The sequence below is a fragment of the Alexandromys fortis genome, unplaced genomic scaffold (genome assembly GCF_014885135.2).
Source record: "Alexandromys fortis isolate MF-2015 unplaced genomic scaffold, M_Fortis_MF-2015_v1.1 scaffold_12, whole genome shotgun sequence".
NCBI lineage: Eukaryota > Metazoa > Chordata > Mammalia > Rodentia > Cricetidae > Alexandromys > Alexandromys fortis.
Genome location: NW_026067937.1, coordinates 16025483 through 16041376, shown reverse-complemented (window position 1 = coordinate 16041376; position 15894 = coordinate 16025483).

Genomic DNA, 15894 nt, shown 5'->3' with positions numbered 1-15894 from the left:
TGGGTAGATGGACGCACCGTCAGACACACAGGTAAATGGAGAAAAGATGGACTTTTTTCATATAAAGCTTCATTCACATGCCTGCAGACTGCCCGGGCTGCTTCTTGACTCTCAGAAAGCTGTAGAGAACTGGTGGACACTGCTGGGAAACTCTAGCAGCTTCTGTGGAAACTCTGGAGGCCCTGCTGCTGTGAGTCCACCAATATGGACAGTCTGTCCATTCTCCTGCCCCCGTGTTCCTGGCAGCCTGAGATAGGTGTCTTTTAACACAAGTGCTAAGCCTTCAGGGATCCTGAGGATGGCTCTGGCCCCAGAAAGCCCTAGAATATTTCTTCCTTTGCTCTTTCTAGGGAGCGAGCTCTGGGCCCTACTCAACATCCCTCCTTTTCTTGGCCTCATGGATAACTTCTGTTTCCTTTCTTTATTTGATTGGATCAGCCTAAACTTATCCCAGACTCACTCTTGGAGAGAAGCAACGACCTACAGCTCCTACCCAGAGCTCTATCCTGCACCCTATCTGCCAGGCTAACTCCCTGCAGAAGGGAGGAGGTCATTTCTGGACAGGAACCTAGGCAACATGACTCCCAGATAGGAACTGGGAGCAAAGGATGAAGTGGAAGGCAGAGAGGGCTAGGAACTTCCTTCTCTTGCCCCCAAAGAGGACATCCCCAGAAGGTCCTAGGGTGTGAGCACCTAGTAAGCATTAAAATGGTGGCCTCCATGTGGAGATGAGCCTACTGTCAGCCAGAAGATAGCAGGGGCCTAGGAACCTGGCTTGGGGCAAAGCCTGGTCTACAGATTGACCTCTGCCCTGGAGGAACTGGTGTGTTTATCTTCCTGGAGTCTCTCTGGTTTATTGAGTCTCAGCTGTGCTGGTGGAAGAACCCATGTTCACCCAGCTCTGAGTGTCCCTGCACCTGTCAGCTCTGGGAACTAAAGAGCCATCCTAAAGGCCACTGGAAGAAGCCACGGTGTATGCAGCAGGCTGGCTGTCTCTGCTGCTGCTGCTCCGAATTCCTGACGTAATTAAGCCTTTAATTCGCACAAGCACTCACGAAGTAAAAACTGTGGTTCTCCTCATTCAACAACTGAGGTAGACAGACTTAACACATCGCCCAGTGACGTCCAGTTCCACCTCTCTTTTTCCTTGCTCAAGGTCACTTTCTAGGTAATAAAATACACAAATCCCAAAGCTTGGGTTTGTGGCTTCCCACAAATGGACGTGCTGGTGTAACAACCACTCCAATCAAGAAGCAGGACATTTCCCGTCACCCTACTCAGCCTTGTAATCAGTCCCCCACCAAGAAAACTGCCATTGCTTAGTGCTGTCCTGTATTCTGCCCCAAGACTGGCGTGGCTGGGGCTGGCTGCACAGTGTACCTGCACCAGGGCTCATCCCCACCCCAACCCCCAACTCTGCTGGCAAGAACTGAGCTCAGGGGCTGAGGAGATGGCTCAGTGGGTAAGGGCACTTGCCACACAAGCACGCAGATCTCAGTTCTGATTCCCAGAACCCATGTAAAAAGTCAGGTATTGCCTTTTGAGCAGTGCTAAGCCCAGCATTGTGAAGAATAGACAGGAAGAATGCTGGGGCCTCTAGCCTGCCAGCCTAGGCCCAGGTTCAGTGACATCTTGTCTCAGGGGAGGAGGATAGGAAATTAGAATAGGACATGTTTTCTTTGGCCTCCATTCAAGTGCTCTCTCTCTCTCTCTCTCTCTCTCTCTCTCTCTCTCTCACACACACACACACACACGTTTTTGACATACAAAGTGACATCAAAGTTTAATACTAATGGTTATTACATCTTCAATAAACACGCTCCAACCCATGTATCCAGAGTCTGTGTTCACAGTCAGGGACTAGTGGGGAGGACTAGGTCACCCTAAGGAAGGGAACTAGAACAGACTACTATGATGGGTGGGAGTGGGGGAGAAGACTGGAATGGGAGGATCAAACCAGGAAAAGGGAAGAGGGAGGTGAGGTAAGGGACAGCTAAAGCTAAGGGCCATGCTAAGGGCCACGTGGAGATCATATGGAAGCCTACTATAGTGGAAACTCTTTATAAGGTATCATATATGAAGGTGATCTAAAGGGACTGACCTACTGATGGGAGAGGCAAACTCACTGGACATATCTCATTACCAAATGAAGGTTCGTTCCAGTTCTGGAATGGGTTACATCTAGTCGAGTTGTTGGCCAAAGGGGCTCATGGGAACCCCAAAACAACCCAGGTAAGGTCCTGTTGCTGAAAACATACCTACATAACTCATTGAACATGGAAAAGTTGAGCTGGTGCCTACCTAGGGCCTTCGTTCCTACTGACTGGTTCGTGGTTCTGGAAGGCACTCTGCGTGCTACCAGAGGAGAATGGTAAACACCATCCCAGCTGCAAACTTCAGTCTACAATGGTGGCCTGCCTGCAAGGTGTGCTCATGCAATGGTGCCACAAAGCTTGTGACAAACCAACCACTATGATTGGATTTAAGGCCCATACCATGAGATGGAACCCTTCCCCAATTCTGCTCAGGTGGCCAAGAACCTACGAGTAGATATTCCAGGGACCTTGGGGGAAGCCAAACACTGCTGTTCTGCTAGACGGACACAGCAATAAAATGCCTCCTAACAGCACTCTGCCATACTCATAGGTCAGTGTCTCACTCAGCCATCATCCATGGAGCCGTCTCCTGCAGTAGCTGGGAACTAATACAGAGACCCACAGCTGGACGGTGTGTGGAGTGAGACCTCAGACACTCAGAACTAATACAGAGACCCACAGCTGGACGGTGTGTGGAGTGAGACCTCAGACACTCAGTCCTAAATAGGATGTCTCCATCAAACCCCTCTCCTATTCTGATTTTATTTTTATTTTATCTAATTTATTATTATTTGTCCATATCCAAATGAGAGAGAGAGAAAATAAGGATGTGAGTTTGGCTGAATAAGAAAGTGGAGAGAAGTTGGGACAAGCTGGTGAGGGGGGGCAGGGCCAGAATCAGAATATACTGTACTAATAAAACATTCTATTTTTTTTTAAAAAAATATATAAAAGCTTAAAGTTGATGCTTCTCAGGGGTCCACCAAATGCCTTCCATTTTCTCTAATTTTTGTTGGAGGATGCTGACAATAGAAAATGGAAAAATAAGCTTCCTAAATCTTGCTGGAATCAGTCAAGCTGGAGACCCTGTCTGGAGTGTTGGACACTGTCCTGCCAGGGACAGCTGATCTGACTCACTAGCAACTGAGATGAGGAGGTCCAGATAACTCCGGGCCCTGTGCTTGTTTGATGATGGGGGCAAGGGGTCAGAGAGAAGTAGAGTAGCTCCTGTGTGTGTTGTCTGGGTGGGGTGCGGGATGCGGCTCTCTATCAGTACAGGTGAGAGACATAGGAACCAGTATAGGAGACAGAAGGAAAGCCATTAGGCCACAGGGCAGCCATGACACAGAGCCCAGTGAGATAAACCCTTGTCCCAAGGTAGTTTCTAAGACTGGCTTTGCTGATATGCCGAAGCTCGTGCCTCCAGTGTCCAGGTAACTATGGGTCAGTGACAGCTTCAGCGGCTGGGAACCCTGTTCAGTGTCTCTGAATGGTCCCTTCTAGCGTGGGTGTCACTCTACCCAGGTCCAAGTCTCTATGCCCATCCTCTTCTCAGCACTAGGAGCATCTGAGGGGCTTACAGTGAAAGACCCCAGCTTAGCTGCTGTAATGCCATTTTGCAAAGCTTTCACACAAACAAGTATAAGTTCAAGGTAAAGTCAGTACTCCTAGGCTGCCAAACAGGATATCAGACACCAGGCCTAGGAGGGGAACAGACAGTTCTGGGAAAAACTACATGTGCCCTAGATAGGACCAAGTCAGCTACTATCATATATTCATGTCCCCGAGGAACTTGTCCCCTAAATGAACCCATCGCCCCATTCGAACTGACCAATGAGATCCCTGTAACCATGCATTGCTTCTGTATGCCTGCTTTTGCCACCCTTTTCCTATAAAAAGACCTTCTCCCAGCCTGCAGGTGTGCAAGTCCTCCGAAAGGACTTTGCCGCCCACAGGTACCTGTGCCCTCCCAATAAACCTCTTGCTAATTGCAGCCAATGGTCTCAACTGTTCCTTGGGTTGGGGTCTCCTCCTGAGGGAAGGACCACTCTGAGGGACTAGAGATGTGGAGAAGCAGGGCCCTTGCTGTACCCTCAGTAGGGGACCCTCTGACAAGAAAGTCTGCCCATGCTGCTGATTCTTCCAGGACGTTCTCCAGCTGCTGGAACTGACCCCGAGGCGTGGCTGTGATGAGGGCCTCGTGTGGCCTGCCTGTGCTCAATAAGGTCAGGCCCTGCTTTGTGCTTCTCTCCTTATAAAGCCACCCCGAAGTCACCCCCCAGGAGCTTTGCCTGACGCTGTACAGATTGTTTGGGAAAAATATTATTCTCTCACAGCTGGGACCCGGCAGGTGTGAGAAGTCTGGTCTGAGCCAAGTCATCAGGTGGCCACCACAAAACCACCCAGAGGAGTGCGGAGGGGTGAGGACCTGCCAAGTTCAACAAGCAAAGGCTCCACCTCCCACCGGCTCAGCTTCCACCACCATAGCTCAGCAGGGGCTGTAGCCTGAGCCCATCAGTCAGTAAGGGAAGAAGGCAAGCCGACTGTCCCCTGGCCCTGAAGTCAGTGAGCACCTTGTCTACTTAGAATTAATCTTAGGAAATAAAATAATCAACTAGTCCGTGGTGACTGCAGACACCCTGATGCAGGCCGTGAGAACCTCAGTTCTCCATTCCCAAGTTTTCCCATGTTAGGGACCTCCACCGCAGAAAGAGCCAGACAGGGTGGCTCTCAGGACACAGGGGTCACATGGTGCTGAGCTGATGCCCCCCAGCACCCAGCAGAAGAATACCCAGCTGATGAGTACTTCCTCCAGTCTGAGACACAGGGTCCCAGTCGGGCTTGTTCTGCTCCGGCTGTCCTTCCAAGCACGCCCGACACCTGTGGGCCAGGGCTCCTCACTACTCGTCCACTGATTTCCTTTCCCGCATTTCCCCAGCTCTTCTCCAGCAATTTCTCGTCCAAATACCCTTTACAGTCCCACCGCTACCTGCCCTGGAATGACATTCTGCTTGCTAATTTATACTAAGACATTAGCATTTTTCCATTAGGGACTTCCTTTCTGGAAACCTGAATGTGTCTCCGTTTTATTCAGATATGTAGTCTTCACTCCTAACCCTGCAGCTAAGGGTTAAAGATTCCTCCCGCAACGCTCAAGACTCTATTCAGCAAATTGCATAGGTGCCTCTCAGCCCTGGCCTCCATTAGGAGGACATCCTCCTTGGAATAGCAGTTTGGAATTAACGGTCGTGAGCAGCAGCACAGAGAACTCATTTTTCCTAATTCTGATTCCTGCTCCTTGCGGCAGTCCTGCTTGTAAGGCTGCTTGCAGTTGCTCCTGGATACTCGTGGTCAGGGCATTTGTTCAGGTTTTTCAAAGTGGAGAATCATCCCATCAGCAAATTCTTAGCTGTTTTCCTTTCTCTTCGGTGTTGATAATTTTGACTTGTGTTTTCTTGACCTTCTAGCCTCCTGGAGCCACTCTGTGGCACGCCCAGGCTGGACCTGGACGTGGTAAGATAGAAGGCCCCAGGTTGCGGTATAGGTTATGGCATTTCCTATTCGGAGGGTGCTTTCACAACCCATACCTCAGTTGGTTCTTGCATGGTGATTCAGTTAACCAATAGCTGTGCTGAGGGTTGGGGATGTGGCTCAGTGGGCAGAGGGCTGCTTACCATGAGCAAAGCTGGTTCCATTTCCAGCACGATAAACATGCCGTGTCTGCACCCCCCTGTAATCCCAGCACTTGAGAGGTAGAGACAAGAAGATCATATATTCAAGGTCATCCTCAGATACCTAACATAACTGAGGCCAGCCTGGCATACATGAGACCCTTTCTCAAAACACAAAACAAAGAGTGCTGACCCCTCAGATGCACCAGGTGCAGTGACACCTGCCTTGTCCCCTCTGTGCCACAGCCCAGCGTGAGTCTGAGAGGCAAGTGGGCTCTCATCATCCTAGAACACAGAGATCCAGAGCCCAGCAGAGTGGGAAGGGTCATACTCACCTTACAGGTGAGGTTGCAGCACAGAAGGGGAGGGAGCTGCACAAGGTCCAAAGAGCCAGGAAGTTTTGGGGCTGAGGGGATCCTGCTCTGTGTCTCCACCTCCAAACCTGGCTTCCTGATCCCCAAGGGCCAGCTGGCCTCCAGGCAGTGCCAGAGTCCCTGCTGGCACCCGTCCTACTTGGCCGAGGGCTGAAAACAAGGTTGGCTTTCCTCGATAACAGCTAGAAAGGAGAACACGGCCATTGGTGGAGATCCCATGGAGGTTAGAGCCAGGCTGAAAACCTGGAGCCCGCCAGTGGCTCTTACCAAGTAGGTATCACCTGACCTTGGGGTTCACTGCTGCCGAATTCCACTTTCCCACCACTGCTCTCAGAAAGCTGACTGTAGGCTGTGACCGAATTCTGGACTACATGGCTTTAGGCTCAGCCTAGAACCAAGGCTGTTGCCAGACGTTGTAAAATGGCAATGAGCGTGGCTATAGATAATGGGTTTATATTCATCTGAGCCACTGGTTCATAGGGGCGCAGAATGTAGCAGTGGAGAAGTAAAACCTTCTGTGGTTCCCACTTGTTGTAAAACCAATCCTAAACTGGGAAGTAATGGCTTAAACCTAATAATTCCAGGACTTCAACAACTGAGCTAGGAGTGCCATTAGTTTAGGGCTAGCCGGGGCTGTATATATGTATAGAGAATTCCAGACTGAGCTACAAAGGGAGAAGCTGTTTGAAACAAAACAAACAAAACCAGCTAGATGGTGGTGGCACACACCGTTAATCCCAGCACTCAGGAAGCAGAGACAGGTGGACCTCTGTGAGTGTGAGGCCAACCTGGTCTATAGAGCAAGCACCATGATAGCCATGGCTGCTCAGAAAGACCCTGTCTTGAAGAAAGACAAAAAACATACAAACAAAACCAAGCACATACATACACAATAGAAAAAGAGAGGAAAGAAGAAAAAAAGAAAGAAAATAACACTGAAAGGAAATCCTAAGGATTGCCTTTCTGGCTTCACCTCAGCCAGGCCAAGCCATCTGTCTCCTCCGGGTTTCTTCTCCATTTCTTTCCCAACCATCTTTCCTCTCTGCTCATTCTGTTCCCTACTCTTGGAATGTTACTCTGTCATCTTCCCAGGCCCTACCCTAATCCTGACCACACTCACATCCTCCCATCCTATGTTCCCAGCAAGATTCCTATAAAAGACATCTTAACCCCCTGTGTGCCTAGTCACACAGACAAATATTCTGGCTTGGGACACCGGTGCACCTTTCTGATACTTGGCATCTCTACTGGTAGAATGGAGAAGGTCGAGATAAAATCATGGTGGCCATGGGTGCTTGTCCAAAATGAATTTCAAATACTGCCTCCATTGGGCCTTCCTCTGGTGTCTAGATTGGAGAGAGAACCTAGGAGATTTCTGGGAGATAGTGTGGGAGTGGGCACGTGGGAGGGACTGTGTGGGAAGGGGCATGTGGAAGGGGGGGCACGTGGCTTTGGTTGGCAGGAGACAGGTTTTACAGACTCACCCTGCTTGACTGTTGTCTCCCACCATCCTCTGGGCAGCCTTGGATGGTCCACTGGGAAGGATAGGCTTCTGGAAATCTGCTCTCCCAGCCTTACCTCACTCCTCCGCAGCTTGCAGGGACCGCTCATCTGAGAGTGCACTTTGTGTGGGCTGGGGAGAGCCCTAGCTGCTGATGGAGCTGCATAGCACTCCAGCATTGCTGCTTACAGGATGCTCCAGCTCATGACCCCATTTATTCCTCTCTGGTCAATTGACCACTGCCAACTCTATTCTACCGGCGAGGCTCAGCGAGGTGGAGCACTGGCCCAAGGCAACCCAGCCAGGAAACCAAGTGGGATCTAACACTCTTGCTTTGGGGGGGCCTCCTATGGCTTACAGTAGGAAAGATGGCAGTCCTGACTTTGAGGTTTGGTGTAGCAGGGCAGGAAACTGGAGTTGGTATTTAGTATCTGACTCCTTTCTTCATTTTATGCCTTCACCCTTTCTTCTTTCCTAGCCAGCAAATATACACCAGGTACCCTGCTAAACAGTCAGAGAAAGGCAGCAGAAAGGGCTCTGGGATGCGGTTCTGTTGGTCGAGGGCTTGGCTCTAGTGCTGAAAGTTCTGAGTGTAGAAAGAGGTCAGAGAGGCTCCAGAGCTGGATCAGGGAGCCAGCAGGCTGCTCGCTGATTCGGGAAATAACCAGGCCAGCTTAAAGATAAACCATTATATTTTTAATTGTAATAAGGGGAAACTCACGCCACAAGAATGGGAAATCCGAGTTCTTCTGTGTCCCGCAGAATCATCCAGAGAGAGCACGCACCTGGTCCATCCCAGTTTTTCTTCCTGGGCTCCAGGTAGCCATGCCTTAACTAGGTTCCACTTAAAGGTGATTGGTTAACAGAGCTTCCCCCATCACAAAGGCAAAGCTCGGAGTCTGTTCCCAGGCAGTGCTTAGACCCAACATGACACCTCTCAGTAAGTTGTGGACAAGGAGAAGCCACGATGAACTGAGGACCATGGAAAGCCAAGTCTCCTTAGGAACATCTGTGAAGGGCTGACCACGGCATCAGCTCAGGGGCCTTGAAGAAAGTTCCCTCAGGTCCCCGAGAGTGATTTTACCTTAGCTGCTGGTTATTCTCACCGTGGTGCCCAGGGGCCCTCAGACCAATTAAATAATCAGAGTCTTGGTTCCCTAGTGATTCCAGTGTTCAGCAGAGGCCAAGAGCAGAGTCTGAAAGACATACTGGAGCAGCTGGGGATTAGTGGCCTAAGGGTAGAGAAGACTCAATAAATGTCAAAGATGAGAAAGGCATCCTAGGCGCCAAGGAAGACGTTGAGGAGAATCTTGGAGATGGAATGGGAGCGACAGGAAGTGAAATGAGCTGGACGTGAGGTGTGAAGAAAGTGGTGAAGTCGGGGCGGGAAGAGATGAGGAGAGGGGATGTGGAGGGAGTGAGCAGATGTGGAGATGAAGTGGAGCAGAGATGAGGGAGAGGATGCGGCGAGGTAGAAACCAGATGTAGTAAGGTAAGGTGAGGTAGGACAAGGTGGGGTGTTGGGGTGAAATGAGATGGGTAAGTGATGTAGTGGCAAGGTGTCAGCAAGGAGGTGAGGTGTGGTGGAGGTGAGGTGAGGTGTGGTGGAGGCGTGGTGTGGTGGAGGTGAGGTGAGGTGTTGTGGAGGTGAGGTGAGGTGTGGTGGAGGTGAGGCGAGGGGTGGTGGAGGTGAGGTGTGGTGGAGTTGAGGCGAGGGGTGGTGGAGGTGAGGTGTGGTGGAGGTGAGGTGAGGTTAGGTGTGGTGGAGGTGAGGTGAGGTGAGGTGTGGTGGAGGTGAGGTGCAGATGGGGCTGAGTGTAGCGTTTAGGGAGGGCTGTGATATGGGTAGCATCATGTCTTTGGAGGAGACCTATTCTGCATGGTGCACACATGGATGCAGGGAGCTAAGGCCAATTGCTAAGGACTCGTGTCAATGAAGAACCTGGAAACCTCCTGTCTTGGGCTGCCTCAGTAGCAGGAGCGTGGATCGTATGAAGGTTGACTTCAATTCTGAGATCAACTGAGAAGAGAGTGCCAATGAGGGACTACCCACATTGGGTTGGCCTATGGGCATGTGTATGGGGGGTGTTGTCTTAACTAAATTAATGACTATGGGAAGACCCAGTCCACTGTGGGAGGCACCATTCCCTGGAAGAGTAGAGAAACCCAGCCGAGCAGAAACCAAGCAAAAAGCATGTATACTTTCTCCTCTTGACTGTGGCTATGATGTGACCAGTTGTCTTGAGTTCCTGCCATTGTGACTGCCCCGCGACACTCTGTAACCTGGAATTGTGAGCTAAAATAAATTCTTCCCTAAGTTGCTTGTTGTCAGGGTTTTTTTTCTTTCTTTTATCATAGTAACAGAAATGGGCAGATGGCAGAGTGGTGTCTTCATCCATGCCAGTTCTTGGTGCTAAGTGGCTCTAGGGGACATGGTGCTGGGAGGAGACTAAGCCCCTCCGTGTGATTAGTAGTGAGGGCTAAGGTGGCATCGCATACCCAGGCCTTTCCCATCCTGGTTGAGGAAGCGGCTGGGGTAGGAAGTTGAGATGGACACTTGTGTCCCCTAGAATTTGCATGCTCACTTCAATCCAGTGTGATGGTCGTTAGAAATGGGGCCTCTGAAAGGTGCCGCAGTTTCGGGTCTGATATGACTGCCAAAGGCTCACTTTAAAAAGACTTGGTCCCCAGCCTGTGACATTACATGTGACCTTGCTGGGAGATCTTAAGGCAGTGGGAGCATGCCCTTAAAGGGAATATTTGGACACTGTCGCCTTCCTCTGTTTCTCTGCTGTCATGAAGTGAGCAGTTTCTTCTCCAACTACAATGAGCTGTCTTATCACAGGACCCAAAATGAGGCCAGTCAGTCACAGAATGAATGGAGGTACCCAGCCCTCCCTCCCTTCCTTCTTTCCTTTCTCCCTTCCTCCCTCCCTCTCTCCCTCCCTCCCTTCCCCTATATTACTGAAATTTTATTAGATGTATTTTATGTGTGAGAGTATGCAAGTGCAGTGACCACATAGCTCAGAAGAGGGTTTGGATCCCCTCGAAATGGAGTTATAGATGGTTGTGAGCCACCATGTGGATGCGGGGAACTGACCCTGGATCCTCTATAAGAGCAACAGGTGCTCTTAAGCACTGCACTGTCTGTTTCTTCAGCCCCAAGACTTACCTTGGTATATGTTGATTTATCTCAAGCATTTTGCTACAGAATGGAAAGCTAACACAGAAAATTTGTGCTAGAAATGGGGTCAGTACTGTAACAACCGTGAGAACGGCAGTTGAGAGACCGTGAACCCCGGAGACGCTGATGAGTGACCCTGGTGAGGGTTCCAAGGACTGGAATACTGGAATCTAACTCATGATCAGAGTGGAGCGAGGACTCAACTGGGAACAGTAGCAGCGGCCTTCCACATTACATACTTAGATGAGAATTTGCGTGTGTGATGTGTGTGCCCCGAATAGGGAGAGCATGAGGTTAAAGGTGATAGGGGAGCTGATCAGCTGGAGGGCATTGTGGGCAACTCAGAATTCAGACTGTGACGTGAGCATTGCTGGCAGCCTCTGAATTCTACCATGAGAACTGGGAGCAAAGGCTGAAGTGGAAAGATTTGAAAAACACGCAGTTTGTCACGGCACTGCAGAATAGACGGTGTCGTTGCTAACAGGATCAGTGCTGCGGAAGAGAAGCTGTGGAGTTTATATCTGGAGAGATGATTTGAGGAATCTCAAAAATCAGCAAGACCTCCCTCATCCCAGGCTCAAGGGTTTGAAAGTGGAAGTGCTGTTCAGAGACTTTCCTGAGTGTTGGTTCTGATGTGGAATTCCCCTCTGTAACAAGCAGTATCTGCCAACATACTTCAGTGGGTAAAAGGCTTTCTCTGTAAGCTTAACAATCACAGCACAACCCGCAACCCTGTGGTAGAGCCCGCAGCTGTGCAGGCCAAGCAACAGCCTGTGTCTGGTACATGCACAAGGACTGCACCAGACTCCATCAGGGCCACACAACACCTGGCCAGAGATGTAGCGACAGAGGTGGGTACTGCTTGCTGAAATGGTGTCGTGAGAAGGTTTTAAGTCACCTCTTGGAGAATCTGCCCCTAAGGCCCTAACTCCTCATTCACCCAACAGAGAAGATACATCTGATTTATCCCGGTAGCCCTTGAACTGTGTCTGGTCCACTTAGGTCATCATACTTACTATTTAGCAGGCAATTACCATATGCCAGTCATTCCTTGCAAGTTTTTTAATTTCTGTAATTCCACCCCAATTCTTTCCCACTTTACAGAGAAAGGAAACCGAGGCTTGAGAGGAACCAGTAAGTACACCACATGAGCGAGTAGCGCCCTGGCTTCAGCAGAACTTCAAAAGCTACCAGTGTCTTTGGAAATCTCAGAAGCAGGAAGTAAGCAGGGAGGCTGACTACAGGCCTGGATGCTGCCCTCCTCCACTCAGGAACCCTCATCCTTGACCCTGGTCCAAGCCCTAACATCTGTCAGCAGTAGCTCATTGGGCATAACTTGGGTTCTGGAGTCAGGGTTGACTGTCACCAGCTCCTTTGGACATCATGGTCCCTCCAGTCCATGTATCACAAGGTGTGACTAATGCAGTCGGAAGCAGTTTCTGACAGCTGCCGGGGAGCTGTTAATCACGTTGTGTGAGGAAACAGCCGCAGGTTTGAGGTGTGGCTGTAGAGGAGCTAATCAAGGGACATTTACTGCCTGTTGTGATGACTCTGGCCTGTCTCCTCAGTGTTCTGTAGACAGAGGCAAGAGAATTACCACACGTTTGAGGTCAGTCTGATCTACATAGAGAGTTCAAATACAGCCAGGATTAGAGTATGACATCCTGCCCCCATAAAAGGGGGAGGCAGAGCTGTCCCTTATCATTGGTAAAAATGACCACGTGCTTAGTGGCTCAAAAAGACAGCAACTTCTACCCTGAAAACCAGAAGTCCCAAAGTGCACCAGAAGAGACTGAAACCAAGTCAGTTGGGCTGGCTTCTTTGAGGCCTGAAGAGAAGACTGTGACCTTTGCTTTTCCCACTTTCTAGAGACTTCCTGCCTTCCCTAGACCTTAACCTCATCCCTTATTATGAATGCCTCCAACATCTATCACCTTAACCTTCCCAAATCGAGCAAGGATGCTGAACATCCCACCATCAGCCTTCACGGATAAACAGGAGTCTCTCCTCTTAGCAGTTTAGCTTAGGCACAGCCCCTTTCGCTAAATGAAGGGGCACAGTCACAGGGCTGGTGTCTTAAAGCTCCTACTGAAGGGATTGCAGGAAGTTGGACAGAATGTGTGATTCTTCCCCGAAGCTCTCAGGGGAACCTGTGGAGGAGGGAGGAGAAGCACCAGGGCTGGGTACCATGGAGAAAGTGCTACGGTCTGAGTGTGTACCCCAAATTCATGTACTGATGGTTTCTGTAGGTACAGTTTGGGAAGGTGACTAGAATTCCATGAGGGTTTGAGGGTGGATCCCTCACGGTGGCACAAAAAGAGGTGACTCCTGCTGGCATGCCTGCCCTGTCTCTATGTGATGACCTCGACACACCAGAATACAGTGGAAGGCCTTCACCAGCTGAGGAGAGGCGTGGGCACTCTGCTTCTGGATCTCCTAGCCTCCAGAACCATCTAAACAAACATCCGTCTTTATAAATCCTTATAAAGCTTTGAGTGTTCCGTTACAGCAACAGAGAGCAGACTGAGAAAGCGTTGTGACTCCTAAAGTCTGGAGGGTGAGGATGGGGAAGAATAGAAACACTCCCCTTCACCCTGTGGGTCCTATCGCTTGCATCCTTAACCCCCCGCCCCATGCTGCTTGTCCTCAACCAGAGAGCAAGTAGCCAACAGACTTCAGGGTGCATCTGAGCAGGGACGAGAAGGGTGAGGGAGAGACAGGGTGGGCTGCACAATGCTGTCTCAGCCATGAACTCCCCCATGCTAGGGCAAAGGTCTCTGGAAAGTGTCCAAGGCAATGGTTCTCAACCTTCCTAATGCTACAGCCCTTTAATACAGTTGTTATTCATGTTGTGTGACCCCCCCCCCAGCCATAAGGTTATTTTCATTGCTACTTCATAACTTTAATTTTGCTACTGTTATGAGTTGTAATGTAAATATCTGTGTTTCCTGATGTCTTAAGAGACCCCAATTAAAGGGCCATTCCATCACAAAGGGGTCAAGACCCACAGGTTGAGAACCACTGATCTTGGGTTTAGCCCCCACCTCCAAGAAGAGCAGACATCCCCCAGCCCTAGCACATGATGGAGCTATGAGGAATAACTTCTCCCCTGCTCAGCAGTCAGGATTTGAGGCAGAGGGGACACGGGGGAAATTTAAAGCAACAAGCCCGCAGGCTCTTCAGAGCACATCTAACAAAGACTGAGAAAGGCATAGACTAGCAGACAGCCTGGGCAGCAGGGCCCTCTGAGAGGGTGGGCAATTAGAGGAGCTGGGAAGCAATTAGAGCCATCCTGTCCTCTGATGCTCCCTAGAACCCTCCCAGGTGCCACGCCAGCCTTACAGAGCACTGCAGGCTAAGCAGGGAAGGCAGGACCCCAGCACTTCAGGCTGGAGACTGAGGTCCTCCTGTCCTGGCTCTGTCCCTGACAGGCCTGTGACCTTGAGCAAGGCAGCAGCATTCCCTCCACACTTAATGCCATCTGTGAGCTGAGGAGAATCCGAGGATAGTCCCCTGGTGGAGGGGCATCCTTTGGAAGGGATGCACTGGGGATGCTCAGAGAGGCATCTGCCCCTAGTGAGGGAGAAGGAGAGGCACCAGGCGAGGCTGTCCTGTGGTCTGATCTTAGTGGAGCTCACAGGGGACCCGGAGAGATCCCACAGAGCACACCTGGGGATCATGGCAGGGCTTCAGGTACCAGATGTCCCATTATTCCCTACTCTGTAGACTGCCTCGGAACTCACAAAGGATTCTACACCCTCATCCCAGAATCCTCTGACTATGCTAGTTATATGGTGCTCAAAAACAAAATCAAAATTCCCATTCTTTACCTTTAAGGCTGCGAGCATTTGGAGTCTGACCCATGAGGCCATACACAGACTTGGGGAGTTTTACCCAGAGGCTTCTTATGCAAATAGCCCATCCTAAGAAAACCACCCTCTGTTAAATTTATACTATTTAGCAAGGTAATGAGATGTCTGCCTTCCACCCAGTATGGAGCCTGCACCAAAGGTCCGTGAAGTAAAACCCAGCAACTTCTTTTCAGGGTTCCCTTTTTGGAAACTTACCACAGCTTTCTCAAAGTATTTTAGGTTTTAAACATGAAATGTCCCCATGGGCTTGTGTTTGAGCACTTGGTCCCTGGTGGCACTGTTTGGGGAAGTTGTGGGCCCCTTAGGAAGTGAGCCTGGGTGCTGCTGTAGGTGGTCGCCGGGAGCTGGTCTTTGAAGGCACAGCCCCTCCTGGTTCTGGTCTGGCTCTTTCTCTGCTTCCTGCCACCAACAAGCCACACTGTCTGAATCACTGAGGATGGAGGAGCCACCAAGCCTTCCACTCCCTGACAAACTGAAATCCCCATAAAACCACAACCGAAAGTACACCTTCCTCTCTCAAGTTCTTTCTTTTGGGGAATTCTTCAGAGTCATGAGGAAAACGACAGCGCCAGTTGCTTTCCTGTTGCTCGGGTTTCCTGAAGCAGCTTGCAGATGAAAATGTCTGTCCTGTGTATGGTCCCAAGGACACAAGTGTTCCTCATGGCAAGGAAGCATGGCAGCGGGGGGGGGGGGGGGGACAGGATCAGAAAGCTAAGAGATCACATCTCCAACCACAGATAGGAAACCAAGGGTGGACTGGAAGCTGGTCGTCATGTGCTTCCTCTTGCAAGACTCTGCATCCTAGAAGTTTCAGTAACTTCCCCAAATAATGCCATCACCCCAGGACCATACACATACGCATGCTTATGGTGACATTCCTCATTCAAACCATCGCATCGACAAGATAGGGAAGCAGGAAACTCATTGTCTGGCCCCAGGTGACTTACAAGTTACCCAGGTGCCCTGTGGATGCTGCTTCTCCCGTAGAGGTGTGTGCACCCTGTGCATGTTTGTCTAGATGAAGAAGCAGCTCCCAGAATCCCTGGTGTATGCCTCCCAGCCCGGTCTAGCAAGAGATCTACCTTCTCAGTCTCATGCCCTGGCCCCTCAAGCATGCACTGTGAGCTCATCCCCCTCTCTTCCTCAAGTTCCCGTGCCAGCACAGAGAGGCCCCTTCTGGCTCCTTCATATACCCT